This window comes from Struthio camelus, chromosome 7 (genome assembly GCF_040807025.1).
Source record: "Struthio camelus isolate bStrCam1 chromosome 7, bStrCam1.hap1, whole genome shotgun sequence".
In the NCBI taxonomy this organism is placed as follows: domain Eukaryota; kingdom Metazoa; phylum Chordata; class Aves; order Struthioniformes; family Struthionidae; genus Struthio; species Struthio camelus.
The window spans coordinates 26,416,529-26,435,686 of record NC_090948.1 but is presented as its reverse complement, the minus strand read 5'-3'; the positions used below and the strand labels follow the sequence as shown (position 1 = coordinate 26,435,686).

At 37.0% G+C, this 19,158-nt stretch overlaps 1 protein-coding gene across 5 annotated transcripts in view; it reads right to left on the bottom strand.

Annotated features, from left to right (window-relative positions):
• The window catches only part of LRMDA (leucine rich melanocyte differentiation associated), a 692,873-nt gene that overhangs the window by 644,952 nt on the left and 28,763 nt on the right, over positions 1–19,158 (bottom strand). The window contains exons 1-2 of one of the 5 annotated variants that reach the window (XM_068950505.1): positions 6,794–7,020; positions 5,665–5,716 (exon numbers count right to left, since the gene is read on the bottom strand). The exons of 3 other annotated variants lie outside the window; for them this stretch is intronic. The gene's annotated coding sequence lies outside the window, so the exon portion shown is untranslated. Of the gene's footprint in view, positions 1–5,664; positions 5,969–6,793; positions 7,021–19,158 lie in introns of those variants that run through there. One more of the 5 variants, XM_068950504.1, reaches the window with a different exon arrangement.

Sequence of the window (19,158 nt, the reverse complement as noted above, 5' to 3'; positions counted from 1 at the left end):
GGCCTAGAATGTCAGGAGGCAAACATTAAACAGACCAGGATTAAAAAGCAGATCCCAAGCAGCACTCCAGTAAAGTTTCCCTTCCACTCTGAAATTAGTTAGAGCTGACTAAGTAACTGGCGCTAGACTTTGAAGAAATATACAGCCTAAAAGGCGCAGAGTCAACACAGACTTGACGAGCTGATAGGTAATGTCATGTTATGGCAACTCTAAAGCTTCTGCGGGTGATTTATCACGTACCGTGTGCAAGAGAATGATTGCTAATGGAGGGTGGGGGGAAAAAAAACAACAAAAAACCCAATCTCAACAGCTTAATTTGCTGCTTCTTAGAAACCTGGGCTTGCATCAAAAGGGCCATGTAAACTTCTTGAAGTCAGGCAGAAATGCCTGCTTTATCAATTTTGTAATCATCAAACATATTAACAATAACATTGTACTTTACACTGAGGCAATTTTACAGATTAAGAAAATCTAACAGTGACAGAATATATTCATAATTCAGTAGTACCATATAATGAAAGAGACACAAATCCTGAATTTTTAAAGCACAGCTGTGTCTCAGTCTGGTAACTAAATCCTGATGCAATTAAAATTGTGCATCAACAGGGTGCAGTTGAGAACTGTGCCGTTTGTTCAGGTACATACTTGCGTATGCTCAAGAAAACGGAGGAAGCTAATTAAGCACAATTTCCCTTCCCCCAACCCCTCACCTCTGAAAAAATATCTGACATTTCTAAATATTACCTTAATTCCCCTTCTCGTCGTCTCTTCCTCTCTCCCCCAAAATGAAATAATGTTTACATTAGCCTCCTCATTTATTTAGGATAAACATGTCAATTTTAAATTATGAACAAGCTAACAGCATGTCCAACCAAGAGAACCTGTGAAATAATTGAGCCACTATATTTGCTGAATATAATCTGTTTATATGCTTTCTTGTGTCTGTCAAAAACAACATGAACATACCCATTTCATTTTAAACAGATTAATCCAATAGGAACTACAGCCTCCTATACTGATTTATATCTCATCACATACACTGCTTGAAGACGCATTCGTATTCCTGAAAAGGTGTTGGGAGGTTCAATATTTGCCAAATCCTGATAGATCTTTGTTGTACAAACATTAAAGCTTTACTATTTTGATCCTCTTGCAAGTAAGAGTCAGCTCTGTAATTATTATCTCACTGTCCCCTTACTCATATTTTGAGAGACTGAAGCCATGTTTTGCACTACAAGCTGTCATTCTGAAATTAAAAATACAGCTAATTGAAGTCCTAACTTAAGCAAAAGTGCCGACTTAAGCTTAAACTTGATAAACCATGCCAGCAATTTGTATTTAAAAAAATAATAATTAATAAAAAAAGCTTTTATCCTTAACTGTGTCCTTTACTATAGATCAGCTGACATAAGAATTTCAGCAAGGTCAGGGCCAAAGAAAAAGTCCCTCAGCTGAATTTAAAACACAGATAAAGATATCTAAAACTCTCATCCAGAAAAAAAAACTACACACACATACACAAAACCCTAGCATTGAGTTCTATACAATCTCATAAACCAGACTAAAGATGAAGAAGGCCTAAATAGTAGCTAACTCTAAAAATTTGAAGACTTTCTCAGATATCTGACACCCACCTTTCACCAGTCTCTGAATGGCTCAAGTGGAAGTTCTAAGGGACCACAAAGGCTATTCCAAATTAGGAGCCTAATGAGGAAGCTTTGTTGCCTTCTGACTACCGCATTTAGGCTGAAGAGGAAGGCTTGGGACTGATCTAACCACAGAGACACATCCAACAAATGGAAGTTTAGATGCTGACAATACCATCAGATGACCAAGAATACCAGAAGGGGCCATCAGAAAAGTGTCACTCCAGATTACCAGAAAATACACACAGGCATGAACGCTCTGAAAGGATGACTTGCTAAGACTCCCGAGAAGCACGGTTCATCATCTGGTCTTCATACTGAGCTAGTTCTATAAATTTATTTGAAGAATTAAAGAAAGAAGGGAAAAGGAAAAAAAGCATGAGAAGAAAACATACATCCGCCTGTAACTGTTACTATAGTATCTTCAGAGCTAGTCAGCCAAATGAGAACCGTCCCTAGTAGCAGATGAATCCCTACCAAAAGTAGCATTAACACCCTAAGCAGATAGTGCTATAGCAAAACCCAAGACATTAAGAGCACAGAAATCATTCGATTCTACGCCACTGCAGTGTTTGCTTTGTTCAAACTGCTCTACAAGCTTTATTTCTCATACCACAAGTACTGTATCTAGCAAGTCCCCAAGGACCTAGGCCTCGCTAGCAGTTAACGATCCATTAGACAGCCACCTTGACGCAAACCAGAAGGTGGCTAATGCTCTAACAAAGTGGTCCTAAACTACAGTAACAGACAACATTCAAGGATTACAGCCACTATAAACCAGTAGTCATAGTTAATAACTGTAATAGTTCATTAAAATGGCTAGAAATAATACATACCAGACCCCCAAACAATTACAGATTACCACAATGGCATTACAAAAGTTGTAACATAACACTGAAGGAAAACAAGCTAGCCACTTGCCACAGCACAACGAATACGTTTTCTGAGCACAAACTGTTCCTAGTTGTTGCACCATCACAGGCACAAAAAAATTAGATAAGGAATAAAATTCAAGATAAATAGCTGGCAGTATTATTACCAGTAAGCACAGTAAGCAAGCAGAGTCTCTAAGAGTAGCAATAAGAGTTCTGCTATGTTTCCTTACCGCTGAGCCAATAAAACTACCTTCATAGCTCCCATTTGCTTACTTGTTTCCTGTAGACTGGCATACTGATGGTAGCTATGTCAGAAGACAAACTGTTAGCTAGCAGTGAATAACCTGCTTTCACAAGAGAACAGAATTCACAGAGTTTGTACCATCTAAACGTAGACAGTAAAATGTACATCAAATGTTTGCATGGTTTAACTCTGTATTCCAGCAATTTATTGTCCACATACTCATGCACCTTGCAAACTCATTTACTGGAATTAGCTGGAATTAGCTGGAATCAGAATGTTCAAAGTGTTAACAGTCTTAGCTTAAATATCAAAACCAATGGTATTAGTGTAGAATATTGTAGCATGATTTAGGTAATCAGACCAGTACTGAAGACCAGTACTGAAGATGTGGTAAAGAAGTGCAACCCCTTAAAAGACAAAACCTACCTGTAATATACTGTTATTGCAAAAAGTGTCTATGGAAATAAGAAAAAAAAAAGGTAAAATTAATCTCTACCTATTTAATTTAGGTTAAAAATTCATTAAATATCAAATTAAATTTGGTATTAGTGACACGAAACAGAATCCTTCAGAAAGCTGTGTATCTTGATAAATAAAAGGTATATCAAGAGTGCTATCACCCATTTATCAGGATTAGGGTATTAGATCATGTTTTTATTGTATTAGGTAGGTAGTATGAAGCAATTATACAGGAAGCACAAACATATTGGGCCAAAGAAACAAAGACTAGTCAGAATAAAATAGAAGAAGTGCAGTTTCCACAAAAGTTCTATGAAGCACTATTTTACTGGCAATATAGTTTCCCTCTGGCGATGCGCCATATACCCAGAGAACATGAGAGGCCTATAAAAAGCCTGTAGCACGGTGCAAAAAAGGAGTTTTAACGTACTCTAAAACACACAGATGGCAATGATATAGATACTACTTCAAATTTTGAAAGATTACTCTTGTAGCTTTGTAAAAAATCCAAGCAATTTCATCACTGAAGGAGAAAGCTTTAGAAGACAAAGCTAAGTTAATCGAGTTTCTTTTCTAGCTAGTTACTTAGAATTTTAAATTGCTTGTTGCTTTTCAGAGCTGGATGAAATGAGTATGGATAAAGTGACCGCTAGCTGTAAAAGCCTGAAGATCCTCTGGCATAGAAGGCACTAGGAAAATTGTAAACAAAATGTAATTTAGTATTAATGACTTACTTGCCTTGAGGAGAAAAAGGTTGGAAAGAGGCTCACATCAGTTGCTCTCCTTGCAACTAAAAAGAACTCCACTAACACAGTACATATCACTAATTTTCTTGCATGTTTTTTTGTGATGACATTCATCACTAATAAATTGTGCACCACATACAATCAATATATGCATGTATGTAACTTTTAGTAATAGATAATAGCAAGTTGCAGATAGCAAGTTGGGATGCCCTGCCCATCACAGTAACAAAGCAACTACTTCTAGTCTAAAAACAACCCAGCTGTTAGAAACAGCTATCATTACCCTCAGATTTCCAATAATCTGTCAAGACTCTTCTCCCATTATGCATCTCCTGCTAAATCCTCTCCTCAAAGAGCACAGTCAGGGAAATACACCCGCTACCCGCATTGCGTGAATATGTTCAAAGGCCTCAAATCATTACATCTTCACTAGAGGATAAAGCTCATTTGGTGCACATCTAGAATGGAGCCTTCAGTTTAGTTTAGTTTAGTTTCCTCCAAAACAAGTCTAGCTTGCATATACCTAAATCACTGTGTGAAACAAACCTCTTCTCAGTAATTGGGGATACCTGGGGCACTCACTTCAAAATCACAGTATTGCTCCAAACCAAAACACTATCGTAGATGCAGTCTCGGTTATCTCTGACACGCCCAAGGGAAAAGGAGCAACAGCAGTTCCAGCAGATCACAGGAAGACAGCAGGATAGCTTGCGGAAACAATCAAGTGTGGTGACATTTCACCACCTAAACCCTAAGAACAGAGTTTACAACACTCCGCAACTCCTCATCCTAGAGAGTCCTAGGCCCGTTTTCTTCCAGACAGCACCCTTTCACCTACGCCCATCCTCCACCATCCACACTGTGCTCAGGGAGCCACAAAGATACTAGATTGCTGCTTCAAGCATCCCCACTTGTTAGGGGGCACTTGTTAGGACAACTTCGGAAAAAGGAAAAAAACAGACTGGTAAGAACTGTACCGACACTATATCATCACAAAGGTGTACTCGCTCCAGGCTCTGCAGAAACAGGAGACTGCAGGTGACATGGTGGCATTACCTGACAGATTCATACAGCATAGTTTGAGGGAAAGACGATCCTCTTCATTCACAGTGACATACCTATCACGTTGTTAGGCTGCTGTTCTAACAATTTTACAGTCTAGGCCCATCCTTTTTTGAGTGGGGAAACAACCCCAAGAACACTTCAAGTACCCAACCAGCAGCTGTATTCTATTTCAGACTGTGAAAAGATAGATGATTTCTTCAAACACCACCTATTCCTGGAAGAATATTCTTCTTTGATTTAGGAAATGAATTAATAATCAACCTTCTCATAAGTCTGCTGCTTCAATGGTATTCATAGGACTGAAATTCTCCTACCCATCAATGCGAATTACTATGAACTGCAGAGATGCTATGAAAAATACACTGGCATTAAATTCTGAGGCAAGATTTTATCATCTCTGCGGAGCAGTTTAAGACACTGTCGTACATTTTGCACTGTAGTCTTACAAAAAAGTAGAAATGCTTATCATTTAAGAAGCCTGTATAAACTAATATTGTAACAATCATGTTCATAAATGGTCACCCAAACTGCCTTTATTTCCTTTTCTCTGAAAATCATATTTCATTGAAAAATTTGGAACATAACCAATGCCTGTAAAGTAAGGTAAACTTACCAGGCTTTCTACTTACAGTACTAGGTGTAGCCCTCAAACAGCAACATTGAAATACCTCTGTATCAACCCTAAAGTTGAAAAAGTGTTTTAGGATCAATAATTTCAAGTTTACAGGATTAAAATACAGATTCAGCAATATGCCTGTCTATGCATTTTTTCAGTAACTGCCAGGACCATGCAGGCATGCCTTCTGTCTAATTCTGATCTGCAAAGAGGTCCAAATTCCAAGTCTGCTAAGGCTGCTTTTCTGAAGCAATAGCTCCTCAGTCAGCTAAAATGCAATGTTATGGGGCACACAGCTCTCTTACCTGGTGGTGATTTTTCCTAAACAACAAAAAGAATCCAGCAGAGTTTGCAAGAGAATTCTGAAGTGTTCCTGTGCTATCTTTTTTTTAAAGTTTCATTTGTAAATTAAGGAGAATACCTCACTTGGTCCCTAATAATCAATGATTACAAATACTTATTCATAGAAGAGCCAAAAATAAAATAACCAGCCTCATTATACCATTCAACCTAGTATTCTTTTTACTATCTTCAACCAGTAGTTGGCTGCCACTGTGACCTGTGTGAAGCTCAAGCCTTATGGGGCTGGAGAAGACACACTGTGATCATATTGCTCAAAGACAATAATGGCAGCCTCTAAAAAGTTCTACTATCAATTACCCAATTTGATGAATTTAACATGAGCTTGTTTTCAGCACTCAGGACCATCACCACAAAATACAGAAATGCTCTTTCCAGATGTTGCAACTCTAAAGAGTCGCTAAGGGGAAAACTATTTTATTTTACCCTCACTCCCTATAACTGTTTAATTAGGGGTGGGGGGAAGAAGGAGGAGTGTGCAGAGAGGGAAGGGAGGTGGGGGGGGCGATTGCTAATATTTTGAAAGATAATGCCTCCATTGTATTTCAGAAGTCTGACAAAGCACCTTAAGATATTTTGGTACACAAAGTTTCAAATTAATAAAAAAAACCTGGAGTCAGAATGCATAATTGTAAGCACCAGCGACTGTCAACCATGTCTCACTACTCTATTCATCCGAAACTCCGAGTGGCTGACTTTCTTGATCTCACAATCTGGTAAGCACGCTAAATGCACCCCCACCTCCGGACACAGACAGAGTCTTCCTAGGACTCTATACTCACCCTGGATTTCTTCCTTCCAAAGACAGCTGTATCCTACTTCTGTTAAAATTTAACAAAACAAAACCACCTTTTACTGATTCCACTGAGAAAATGATGACTTCTGAAGTTACAGAGGCTTCTAGCACATGACAGGTCTGACAGAAAAAATTATTCTTAAAAAGTAGCTGTCTACTGATAGGAGAGGCAGGATCTAACCAGAAGCAGCATCTCTTTGCAATACCTTGGTTACAAGTACAATGGAACTGCAGCAAGTTAGGGCTATGGTATGAGAGCTTTCAAGGACATTAACTATACTCAGGCTAGCAAACCACAGCAGGTTTTGTCTGAGAAAACAAAGTACAGTAAAGAGATGGTGTGTTTAATACTGCTTAGGAAATTCCTCATTTTCCATGCTAGAAACACAGCATGAAAAAAAAATTAAGCTTTATTTTATAGAGGCCACGAGAAATAGTGTCCTTTTTATAACAGTAGAAAGCCTCAAGACATCCATAATATTTTTTCAATAAGCATTGCTCAATAAATGCTGCAACCTTGAAGCTTTTAAATGTATTAAAGTGATGATATCATCACTTGAAAGGCACTTCAACAGAACATTACAAGAGAAACAATTTTCTTTTTTCAAACTCAAAATAACAGTAACAAAGTTGATTAAAAGCATATTCCACTAGAAAATATTTGCAGTATCTATGCTTACAGGCTTTTTAGGTATGGGTAGTAAACAATCTATACAAAATTCTGGAACAACACAAAGAGCCCCCATATACTAAAGTCAAGCACTACACATTTAAGTTTTAAGAGATACATGCTATGAAAGCATAATTTTTAAGTTATAGTGAGTAAGGAGAAATAGTAAATAATAAATATTTGGAATAAATAATATTTCTAGCTATTGTACCTAAAAGCCTAAAATGTATTCAAGTCCATGCATAGAGCTGCTCTGAAAGCTACATTGTTATAAGCCATTGAATATATTGCCTTTGTTTGTTTAGGTTATGCACAAATACAAATTGTGATGACAGTTAAAGACACATCCTTGAAGTAGTCTACCCAATAAATCTGGAAAGAGAATGAAGAGGTGGAAGAACAAAAAAGTCTAGCTGCATAAGATTCTCTTTGTTGCCTGCTTGTTAAGGAATCCTCCTGGCACAACTGAGGGGATTATGAATTCACATGTGAATTTATCCCCTATTAAACTTTTAGTAAAAGGGTCAGTTAGCAGGAATGATAAAGCTCAGGCACACCAGTCACATGCTGGCAGAGCATCTGTGACTAGCTCTACTCAGGCATATCACTGTTTTATAGCTTTAAAATAAAGAGGAAGCTATGAGGGAGGATGGTAAACAGTCCACTTCCAAAAAGATTTGAAAGAGTGCAAAATACAGTTTCACAGGAGAGGAAGGGAGCATGATTTCAGGTCACTCATTTTTTAAAAAGGGGGCATTAAAAAGACAGCACCGGCCAGAGTCTTCCATCTCACTGACAAGGATTTTTAGTACCCCCTTACAGCTTCTGTACTACCTTCACTTCTCAAAGCTTCCTCTTTTACATCACAAAAACTACTGCAGTTTGGCTACTTTGGCTTCCAAGCAGAGCTCCTGGACTTACAAATATACCACTAGCATATAGGTGCCAGTTACATGTATGCAGTAACCTTGCCAATGCTGAGGCCAGACCAAAACATACATTTAGATATTGCCTAAAGATCACCTACTTACTTTTTAAAGTTACACTTATGTAAATATGCAATGCAATGAAGAGTTCAATCCTGTTTGCACCTACCTATCATTGTCTTTTTTCTACAGGAAATTTGGCTCAAGCTTTTGGGGGAGGGAACAGAGCAAAACAGGTCAACAACAATACAGCAACTTCAGCCAAGATCCATAACTCAACGTACCTTATGACCTTTAGGAAACTTTTACCAAGCACTGAAAGAAGAGTATTATAAATAACCTCCAGATATCCTACAGAGAGAAGTGAAAAAGTTCCAGAAATGCTGGAATAACAGTTCATTCATCTGTCAAAGAGAATATGACAAAGTTTTTTAAAGTCATCCATAAACGCTAAATAATTATTAAATAATTAATGTTCAATAATCTATATCAAAATTGCTTTGAGATAGAAGAGGACCAGTTTGAATTAAACATGCTTTCTGCTTACTGAATACTCACAAGAACAGTAGCCCAAGATTTTACAGTTACGTGTTTACTTCTTCTGCCCATTGCAGTTTTTTCAGGAGGATTCCTGAAGACAGCTGTGGTATGTTACTGGATTGGTTTTAGGCCGCAGCACAATTCACACAGCATCTTCTTCCACTCTCTGCATGGATGAGCATCCCAGCACTTCTATCAAGCATTTGGCTACACAAATTTAGACTTCACTTTTCAGTAACATTTTTATCACCATTCAAATTGCTTTCATTGTTCACAGAAGGGAAAGAAAAAATGCATTACAACTAAAGTTATCCAAGTAAGTTATCCAAGTTTTTTTTATTATTTTTCTGTTTTTCTGTTTTTGTACTTTTTTAATATATGAAATAAAAATCTTACTTTCTAAACCATATTTCTCCAATATCTTTTTTTAATCTTTTCCAAGTGTTTGATTCTATCCAATTATCCTTGTACAAGTGATATTTACATGTACTCTTTGACTGTGATGTTGATGCATTTCTAATTCCATATCCATATTATACTGCATCACTTAACATATGAAAACAAGCAAATATCAGAACATTTAACATCTGCAAAATAATCTTCAATTACTGTCTTTGGTCAGATTAATAAACTAAGCAAATCAGGAAGACAGATATATGCCACACTAAGATACTTGCACAACATGATTTAATAAAGTGAAAGCAATTTTAAAAATCAAGCGGTCATTTAGAATATTTTTATGCCTTATAAGATGAGGCTCTAACAATTTACGTTGCTTTTAAAAAAGAGGATCTGCAATCTGTAACGATGCAATTTTGCATCAACCAATCAACAGATGACAACATTTTTGTAACATAATTAGGAATACAATAAGTGCCTTCACCTTTCCCAAGGGCTCCTCAACTGCTGTCTTTTTTCCACACAAAGAGACTAGCCATAGAAATTATTTAAATTTCTTCTTTAAAAAATTCAAGCTGTTACACAGTTTGGGGAATTTTTATTTTTGTTGTCAGGATTTGCTTATTTTTTGCGCTATTAGATTTAGAAAGAAGGATACAATGAAGAAAAGTAAGCGGGTTTGCCATCAAAAGCATTCATTGCTCTGACACACAAACACCTGTCAGTGGAAAAAGTCTTCAACTTCTTCACTTCTCTTTACTATGAAGTAAATGCGCATGAAGCTTTCAGACTATTTTCTTCCAGTGTTTTGAAGTAGCTTTCAGTTCACATGAAGGCTAACAATTGCAAAGAAGCAAAAGAGAAGGAAAAACTGGCACAATGGAAGGACTAAGAAACAGTGAAAGCCTCCCTGCTTATAGTTATTCTTTTGTAGAACACCCTAATGCACATCCATTTAAAGCACAGCCAAGACAACATGTTAAAAAAAAAAAAAAAAAAACAGGAAAACTATTTCTAAAGCTTAATTCCTAATGTAAATTTCTTCCCCTGTAATTTTTTTCTTCCCAGTGACATTTGTACAGCAGCAACATGAAAGCATGATACATTTAACAAGGAAATACAGTATTTGAACATTACTTCTATATAACATTATAATTTATAAACAGTCAGTTTTCACAAGAACATAATGTATTGAAAATACTTATCCCTAATTACCTTAATCAACCTATAACTGATAAAATATCTATTGCAGATTAAGGAGTTTTCCGAGCTAACGTGATGACTGCTGAAACAAGAACCAATGTTTTAGGAAGCATATGGAAAAAATAAAACAGATTATTTTGAAATAAACTATTGCCAATAGCCACATAACTGTACTTAAGCTTGCTTAATTTTCTAACAAAAATTCCAAAACATCAGTATGTTTTTCTGAACAAAATGAAATCTTTACAAATTTCACATTACACAGAAACCCACAGAAATAACAAGCAACCTGTCTTTCTTCTGGATTAGTAAAGCAACATTCTCATCTGATAAAGTACTTCCTCCTCCAGCTCTCAGTGCTTACCCTCTACTATCAATCCAGGGATACCTTTTCTCTGAAACAATTACACTTGAGGAGTTTTGAACTCCTGCTTCAGACTAATCCATCTAACGACAGAAGCACCTTTCAAGTATCCATTTGACACAAGTCCATCGTTCATCATTTGCTGGTGCATATGCTTTTTGCTGACAGAGCTCCATTACTAGAAAAAGCTCAGTAAGTAAAGCTGATTTGAAACAACTATATATTATAGGTAGCCTGCAGGAGACACTGATTTTGAGTCTAGAAAATCATCACATAAAAAAGGAGGGGGAGGGGGCTGAAATGAACTACTTAATTATTAAAATACTTCTACTTCCTACCGACCGCTGCAATGTGATTTATTAGTCTTAATTTGCAATTTACTTGGGGAAGAAGGGAAGAGATACTTAACCCTACATAGCAAGTACATAGCTTTGTAATTCTACAAAAAGTGTTTGTGTCTTCGACTAATAATAAAATGTTGCATCAATGCTATCAAAACGTAGACCCCTACCAACTTTACCCTTTTGTAAAATCATCATAGATGGAAAACAATATGCTGAACCATAAATTTAGCAGCACGGGCAAGAACTCATTTGATTTCATTTTTTGAACAAAAAAATGACATAATTCAGAGAACATTAACAATGCATTTCTGTAGCATCTTTGGCAATCCTCAGTGATTTACTAACATGCATTAAGCTTCAGCATTCTGTGTGGTTTAGTATTTCAATCTCTATTTTACAAATGCAAGTGTAGGGCAAAGAGAGGTTAAGTAATGTATTCAATGTCCACATTTTCTTATTCATCAGTTTGGCTAATTAACCTTATGATTATAGGAGAGAGAGGAGGAGAAGGTTTTGGTAGTTTGGCTGTGCATAACCCAATTATCGTAATTTATTTTGAGAGTGAAATAGAAGAAAAGTGTGGGAGATGGGAATATGAGAGGTAACAAAAGAAAGGTTTTGCCAGTGAAGTACAACTAGCTATTAAGAAAGCCCTTTAAGACTCTAGAAAAAAAAATACATGAAGCCAAGGAAGAAGAGGCTCAGGCTAAATGTCAATAGTTATATCACTGCTCTTCAAAATGCTTTGTTATGAGAAGGATGGATAACCATTCCCAGAACATTCAGAAACACCATACTCAAGCCAGTGTTGAGAAAGAGGGAGAGAGAAGGAGAAAGAGTGAGAAGGACAGTGAGCAGCTGAATTCATGAAACCACAATCAAATTTCAGTATCTGTCTTTAAGACATAGTCAGGCCAAATCCCTTCCAACATCCAATCTCTTCTGCTTCGCTGAATGGAAAGAAAAGAAAGTAAAAATGGGAAAGGAGACGCACAGTTTGTTGTTTTCTTACAAAATTAAGTTCTGTGCTTCGAATAGAGAGAACAGAGCTTATAAGTTATTTCTAGGTCATGAATTTTAGATACTGTAGACACAGTCTTTGTTTCGGTCTGTCAACACAGTACAAACAGTAGTAATACATGTAATTACATAACAGTTACACATGGACGTAGCGGTCAGAGAACGTTACTGGGATAAAAATAAATATCTTGACAGTCTGTGGTTCCTTAGAAATTTTAATTCTTCATTTCAGTAGATTTGTTTGTGGCACCTGTTATCTAATCCAAAGTTAGCATTCAAGCCACTTATGATGGGTTCCTTATGTAGGCATTGAGAATATTTCTCCCAGAAGACTGCACAGAAAGCAGAGAAATCTACCAGTCTATTCTTAGACCGTTCCACATGTCACAGGAGAAGCATAAATATGACCCCAGGCATCTCAGTTCGCTAGAAAACTGAGGTTCACTTCTTAGATTTTACTGCATGCTTGATATATCACAATAGCAAAGCTGGAATGTAGTTGAATGCCTTAGGAAAATTCACATTTATGCAAACATACAGATTCTGCAAATTCAGGTGGAAAAAAAATTGTCTCATTACCTTCTCGCCTCCCATACCAGGAGTCACAGTAACCATGCTCAGTTTTAGAGAATCAGGTACCAAATATGATGAGATAGTCCTGTTCCACACATTCTTTTTCCTGTTATCATCTAAGAAAACAAAGAGACTGGCAAAGAACACTGATGACTTTCCTGATGCACTTTTAAAGAGCTAACATAATGATCTAACTTAACTAAAACAAGCTATCTTGAATTGTGAAGAAATACACTTCTTTTCCTCACCTGAGGAAGTTATATCCCTCCTCTCAACCGCAAAACCACTCTTTCTGTTTAAAGAGAAAGCCTAGCACATTGCCATCAAAAGGGTGTCTGTTGGTTTTATACAGACACTCACTTTAAAATATATTTTTAAACTTGAAATAATTTTGTATGATATAGAAGGTATACAAGTTGTAGACGGGAAAAAAAAAAATCAACAGGAGGGACCAGGTGAGAAAAATTAGAATAGTGCTACGATGATGAGACTAAAATTGCAAGCACGCAGCTCCCTGAAATTCTATATTGTAGCTTACAGTTTTGTACAAAAAAGAAGAGAAAATTATCATATGGAACAGATGCTCTAGAAAGACTGAAGTCAAGGGAGCTTCCAGAGCCTATGCAAAAAACAAAACAAAACAAAGAGAAATTTTCAATGTATATGTGTTTTTTCCATGAGAAAAATGTTAAAAACCTATTTTGTTATATTTAGTAAAAGATCAGTAAGTGCCATGCACAGGCAGTAACACTTCTGAGGCAATCTGAAGAGAAAACAGCACCGTTTAACATGGACAAAAACAGTACTTTCTGGAGCCACAGTTACTGCACAGTTATCCCGCTCCTCCTCTGTATGAGCATCCGTTTCAGAATTCTGTAGTGAAATTAGGCTATCATGATCTGAGAACGCTTAAGAACAATTTTAAAAACACTCCGTTTTATAAATCTATATTTTTGTGAACACTGTATGAACTGTAAGCAAGGTGACAGCTGCTACCAAACTTCATTCCATTTCCAAAGGTATATTAAATACTTCAGAGTTTAAGGCTTGTTTTGATCATCACTAGCATTTTTTTTTTCAACACGGACCTAAAACACAAGCACATACAACCTCACCTTTAAAGTAATTCTAAGTATCTACCCCACACATAGGCTGCATATTAAGAGATAATTTTGAAGAGTTGCATAGTTTCAAAAGAGGTTGTCTTATTTTAAATAGTTTATAACATGTCAAGGTTGTATCCAGGACTTGCCTTCTTATTTACTGTGAAACATCTTGAAAAACAATAGAGAAGGTGAGTCAAGAGAAGTTATGAAAAAGCAATAACCAAATCATCGGTGCAAGACAAGTTTATTTCCTCCCTACTACTTCTGCTACTTAGAGCTTTGGATGATCTGTACAGTTTACAGCAGGTGTTCAACTCTCTTATATTCATAACCACTTTAAAAAGCCCTTCAGTAAGCATGATTATGGACGCAATTATTCCTACCTTCAGACGAATTAGTGTTCGCCTATAAAATCTACAAAACCTATACAGCATTTTAGACAATGCTTTACACATCTGTTTTCAGATAATAAAAATAACTTCTTTTCAACTTTTTTGTGCACACATCTGTTGTAATGTTTGCTACTGGAAGGTACCTTCTCACTAGCTCAGAACGGTCACTCAGGCTACACAGGAAACGTGGTAGAATATTCTGCCCCATGTACCGCTCCCAAAATTGCCACTGAGGTTCCAAAATGCAGCATATCACTCCTGTATTGATTCAGGCCTGCTATTCAAAAAATAGGTTTTAGAAATGCAGGAGATAATTTAGAGCTGATCAGTCCTACATTTCACCTCTTCTTTCTACTTAAACAGGAGACTGAAGTGCCACACACACACACACACACACACACCCCGAGTAACAAACACTGATTTTAGATAAACATCAAAAATCTTGTTTAAGCAAAGATTCCACATGCACATTTCTAAGGAGAGGGAAAGTTTGCTGTGATTAAATTCCCTCTCCACCATTTCTTACACAATTTCTTCCTCTGTCATAGTTAATACAAGCCACTTTTGGCAATATGTTGTTAGACAAAGCGGCCTGTTCTCCAGCAAAGTAATTGCCACGTTTCTTTGACTCACTATAAAGAGCAACTACAAGAAGTTTAAATAAAACAATAACACATTTTAGATCAACTGAAAACATGAAATTATTCCAGGCTCCATTTTGCTACAGACTGAAGACATGCAGTCAGACATCAAGACATTATTTAGCAGATTACTCCCAAACATGGTCAGAAGCCATGCATATGAAAGGACTAATGGCAGAGACTTACCCAGCTTTGATTTAATACACAAAGAGAAAACACTAGAAACAAATATAAGATCCAGCAGAACAAAACATGTGTTCTGTAGATATGAAATCATTGCTCATTAAAAAAAAATCAGATACACTGGCTACAATAGGGAGTAGTTAAGCATCCAAAGAATGGGAATACACATCAAAATACAATGAGTTCATATTTTCTAGAGAAGGTAGACAATGATACTGATGCTATGAGTCTCCTATTTTTCATCTAGTAGGTCTCAAAACTAAATTATTAACAGTGGACCACTCCACATCAGTCAAAAAGACTGAACTGGAGACCTTTTGCCTGAGGTTAGACTCCCAGACACTCCAATCAGCACATTTAAACTCTTAAATATGATGTTGCCTTCAGTATTTTTTCTATCTAGCTTCAAGAGCAATTTATGATCTTATAAGAGACAGATGCCCAGAGTGAAAAAATTGACCTGTCTTTTTCACAAGACGTGAAAACTTCAAAAACCTTGAACCTTTCTAATCCATCAGAAAAATACTTCTCTTCAGTTGCCAGTTGGATATTTGTAAAATAAAACAAAATTAAAAGCCATGCACAAAATATTGAGACTAACAGCTCAGAGATGAGACAGAATTCCAGCAGAAACACAATACATGTTCATGTTCAAGAAAGCAAGAGAAAGAGCAAAAATGCAACAGAAACAGCATCAACGTAACAGTTAAATCTGCCTACCAGATGATTTGCCTAGTGTCTTACAATAACCAAGTAACACTCACAGGTGTGATAAGCAATTAAAAAAGGAATAATGATTGCTTCAAATAAGGTACCACAGACTACAATATAAGAGACTGTCAGAGTCAATAATTCTTTGTAATAATTGCCTATCTGCTAATTTAAATGTATTCCTCATGAATTATATTGTTCATTAATGATGTTGTACATAGCCCCTAGTCTAACTACATCAGAACAGCTAGAAGTATGGAATGCAAATTATGTTAAAGCTTTCCTTTTTGAGTAGCAGCAAGATTATATTTGACTATTTGGAGAAAAAAAAAAGGCTACTTTTATTGCAAATAGTATGTATTGCTGTACTCCAGCTGCAGTGAGAGGTCAGCACGTTATTTTATTTGATTGGCCTTCTATTTACTTTAGCTGTTTCCCTGTGTATCTAAGAACTGAATACTGGAGTATACATACGCACAAAGTTGTGATCCATCAGGCTTCAACATGATCCAGCCAAGGAGAAGGCAATCCCCGAAGTAGAAATGCAATAGGGTCCCTTAGCATCAGACTGGCCTATCTGCTGAAGGGGGTGTCATGAGTGAAGAGAAATGCATATACTTATTGCACCACAACTGCTACAGAATTGTCATTTTTTATAATATTGTATTGTATGTAGCCCAAAAAACATCTTTAACACTAGGCAGTTCATAAAATACTACATGGTTCTACAGGTAGTTTCTCTCTTCACTCTCTTCCCTTCTCTCATACTTTTCCTTCATAGCAGATAGCCTGAGAACATACCAACCCCAAACATCCACTTTATGCTGGTAAATTACCAGGAGGAATACACTTTGGCTGCTTGGAGTTGTAACACTAATTTAAGAAAGAAAGCAATTGGAGAAGACAGAATCATACTGAGTTATATCTCTGTAGTATACCCAGCAGTGTCTGAAGTCCCAAACATACACAAAGATGTAGCATCATGAATACATGATTAAGGTAAGCAGACCACGATTAAGCACATGAACAACGCTATACATTTGTCAGTTTAACAGAATTTACTTTCACATCCAGAGTCAATTCAAGAGCTTAAAATATAGGCTCACAGAACTGGAAGGCAGAGACAGTGCAAATGAGCATTGAGCTCAGAATTTACTGCCATTTAAAAATCCTTTGTTCCAGTAGAAAGAGGTGTAAAATCTTTCTTCATTCTAAAGTGAGCTCCCCTCTGAACCATCGGCAACTTGGCAAGTCAAAAGAGCTGGCAGGTCAGAACATTAGTTCATGAAGACCACTAGCTTGTCTGTGAAAATTTGCAAGGGGCTAATGTGCACCAACAAATGATAAAGATTATTAAAGTTGGTAGGAGTAGTTTTTGCTTTGTGACTCTATCACTACTAACAGAAAGAAAGCACACAGGCACAGAGTTAACAGCATGAAACATGAGTACTGGAATCCACTCAAGATCATGACTCAGCAAAGCACATAAGGACAATAAGTCTACTCCTGTACTACAAAACAATTAAGCACATATTAAGTGCTACACACCTATCATTAAATCACAGGAAAAGAGAGTCATCATTTCAGGTGTGATGAAGGCTATCTCTAATACTGCGCTACTGTGCCATAACAGTCTATACTATAGTACAGACAGACTATACTACTGCTATGCTGGTACATGCTTTCTGTCGATGGTGAAAGGACTCTTACCAACTTCATTACAGTCTTTATACAGATCCTGTGTCGAATAAGTTGCAGAATTAATGAAAGTTTGCAAGGACTCCGTCTTCACAGCTCTATCCAAAATATGTGGGCTCTCCCTCAGAAAAACCTGAGTTTTTCTGCAAGCACCAGTTTCTTCATGTTTCTCAAAAACAAGTACCTCAAAGCTGAAGGTAGAAATCGGTTTAAAATACAAGACTTCCATTTTTTAAAAATAGAAGGAAGAAAACCAAAGAGAAACCTGACAAGGTTAGGAGGAGACTTAGGAAAGGTGCAGGCCTACTCATATTAAACAAAAGCAATCAAGCCTGACTTCTCAGGAATTAGGAAATAAGAGGTATCATACCACTGCTCAAAGGAGAAATAAGGAGTAGGACTTTGAACTGTATTGCAGCACTTGCTTTGTACAGAAATGAATGTTTATTAGCTCTTAGTTCTCTGCAAAGCACTAACTCTAGGCCAAGTTTAGGCAAAAGAGCCGATGCTTTTCATGAATGAGTTAGGAATTCAGCAGGAGTCTGAAGCCCCTGCCTTGCTCAGGGCCTACATGCCAACTTACCTGTGTGAGGCTCCAGATCTTGCTTTTATAAGAGGCAACTGCATCTTCTTCCTGCATTTCTGCAGTGGCAAAACACTGTCGACAAGTTGCTCAGAAGCACCTTGCCTCATGCAGCACAGAACTCCTGAGTTTAGAAGCATTTTCTGAAACGGCTATCTCCCACTGCAAACTGCTCCTCCTTCTCAAAACAGTACTGGTTAGAAAGGCAAGTGTGTACATGCACGCTCAGAAGAGTCCATGACAGGAAAAAAAAGTCCCAGTTTAAACAACAGAAACTCACAGAATACGGTGTTGCTCAGTAGGGTACAGGTGTCACAATCAGCTTGATTTTGAATGCTTTTTTTTTTGTTGTTTTAAAACAACTAAGTTAAGTGTTCCTGTTTAAACGGCTACCTAAATCTATGCTTCTGCTCTTTTAGCAAACAGGACGCGTGGGGTTCCCCTCAGACACAAGGCAGTGTCACTGCCTAACAGAAATTGACTATGTAAAGGTCAAGCAACATAAGTTCCAATTTGGACTTTTCCTCAATTGTTTTGGTATATTTTGTACTTCCTTGCACTAAAAAAAGTTAGATGAATGAAAATAACTTCCCAAACTTGTAATAAATATCAATTTCTGACCTAACTCTACAGAAACAAACTTGCACAAGGTTTGCAGGACATTTCCCACTCTAGAATCACTCACATCCCAGCAGCTGACAGACTCTTGGACTCGCAGCTTCCCCAAAGATATTGACACGAGGATTTTTCTCCAGTCACATGTCTAAGAATTACATGGATCCATCAGCTCTTTCCTGCCATTGACATAACCAACCTCATCTCCTTTTTAGTCTTATTCCTTAGCATTTTCTGTAAAACTAGTGTCAGCTAACCAGCTTTATCAGTTACTTTTCCTTTTAGCCTATCCAGTGTTGGAATATTGTTTACATTTTATTCCTCTGCCTTCTTTTCAGATGCTGATGACATCATCATCCTCTGAACAAATACTGTGACTGGTC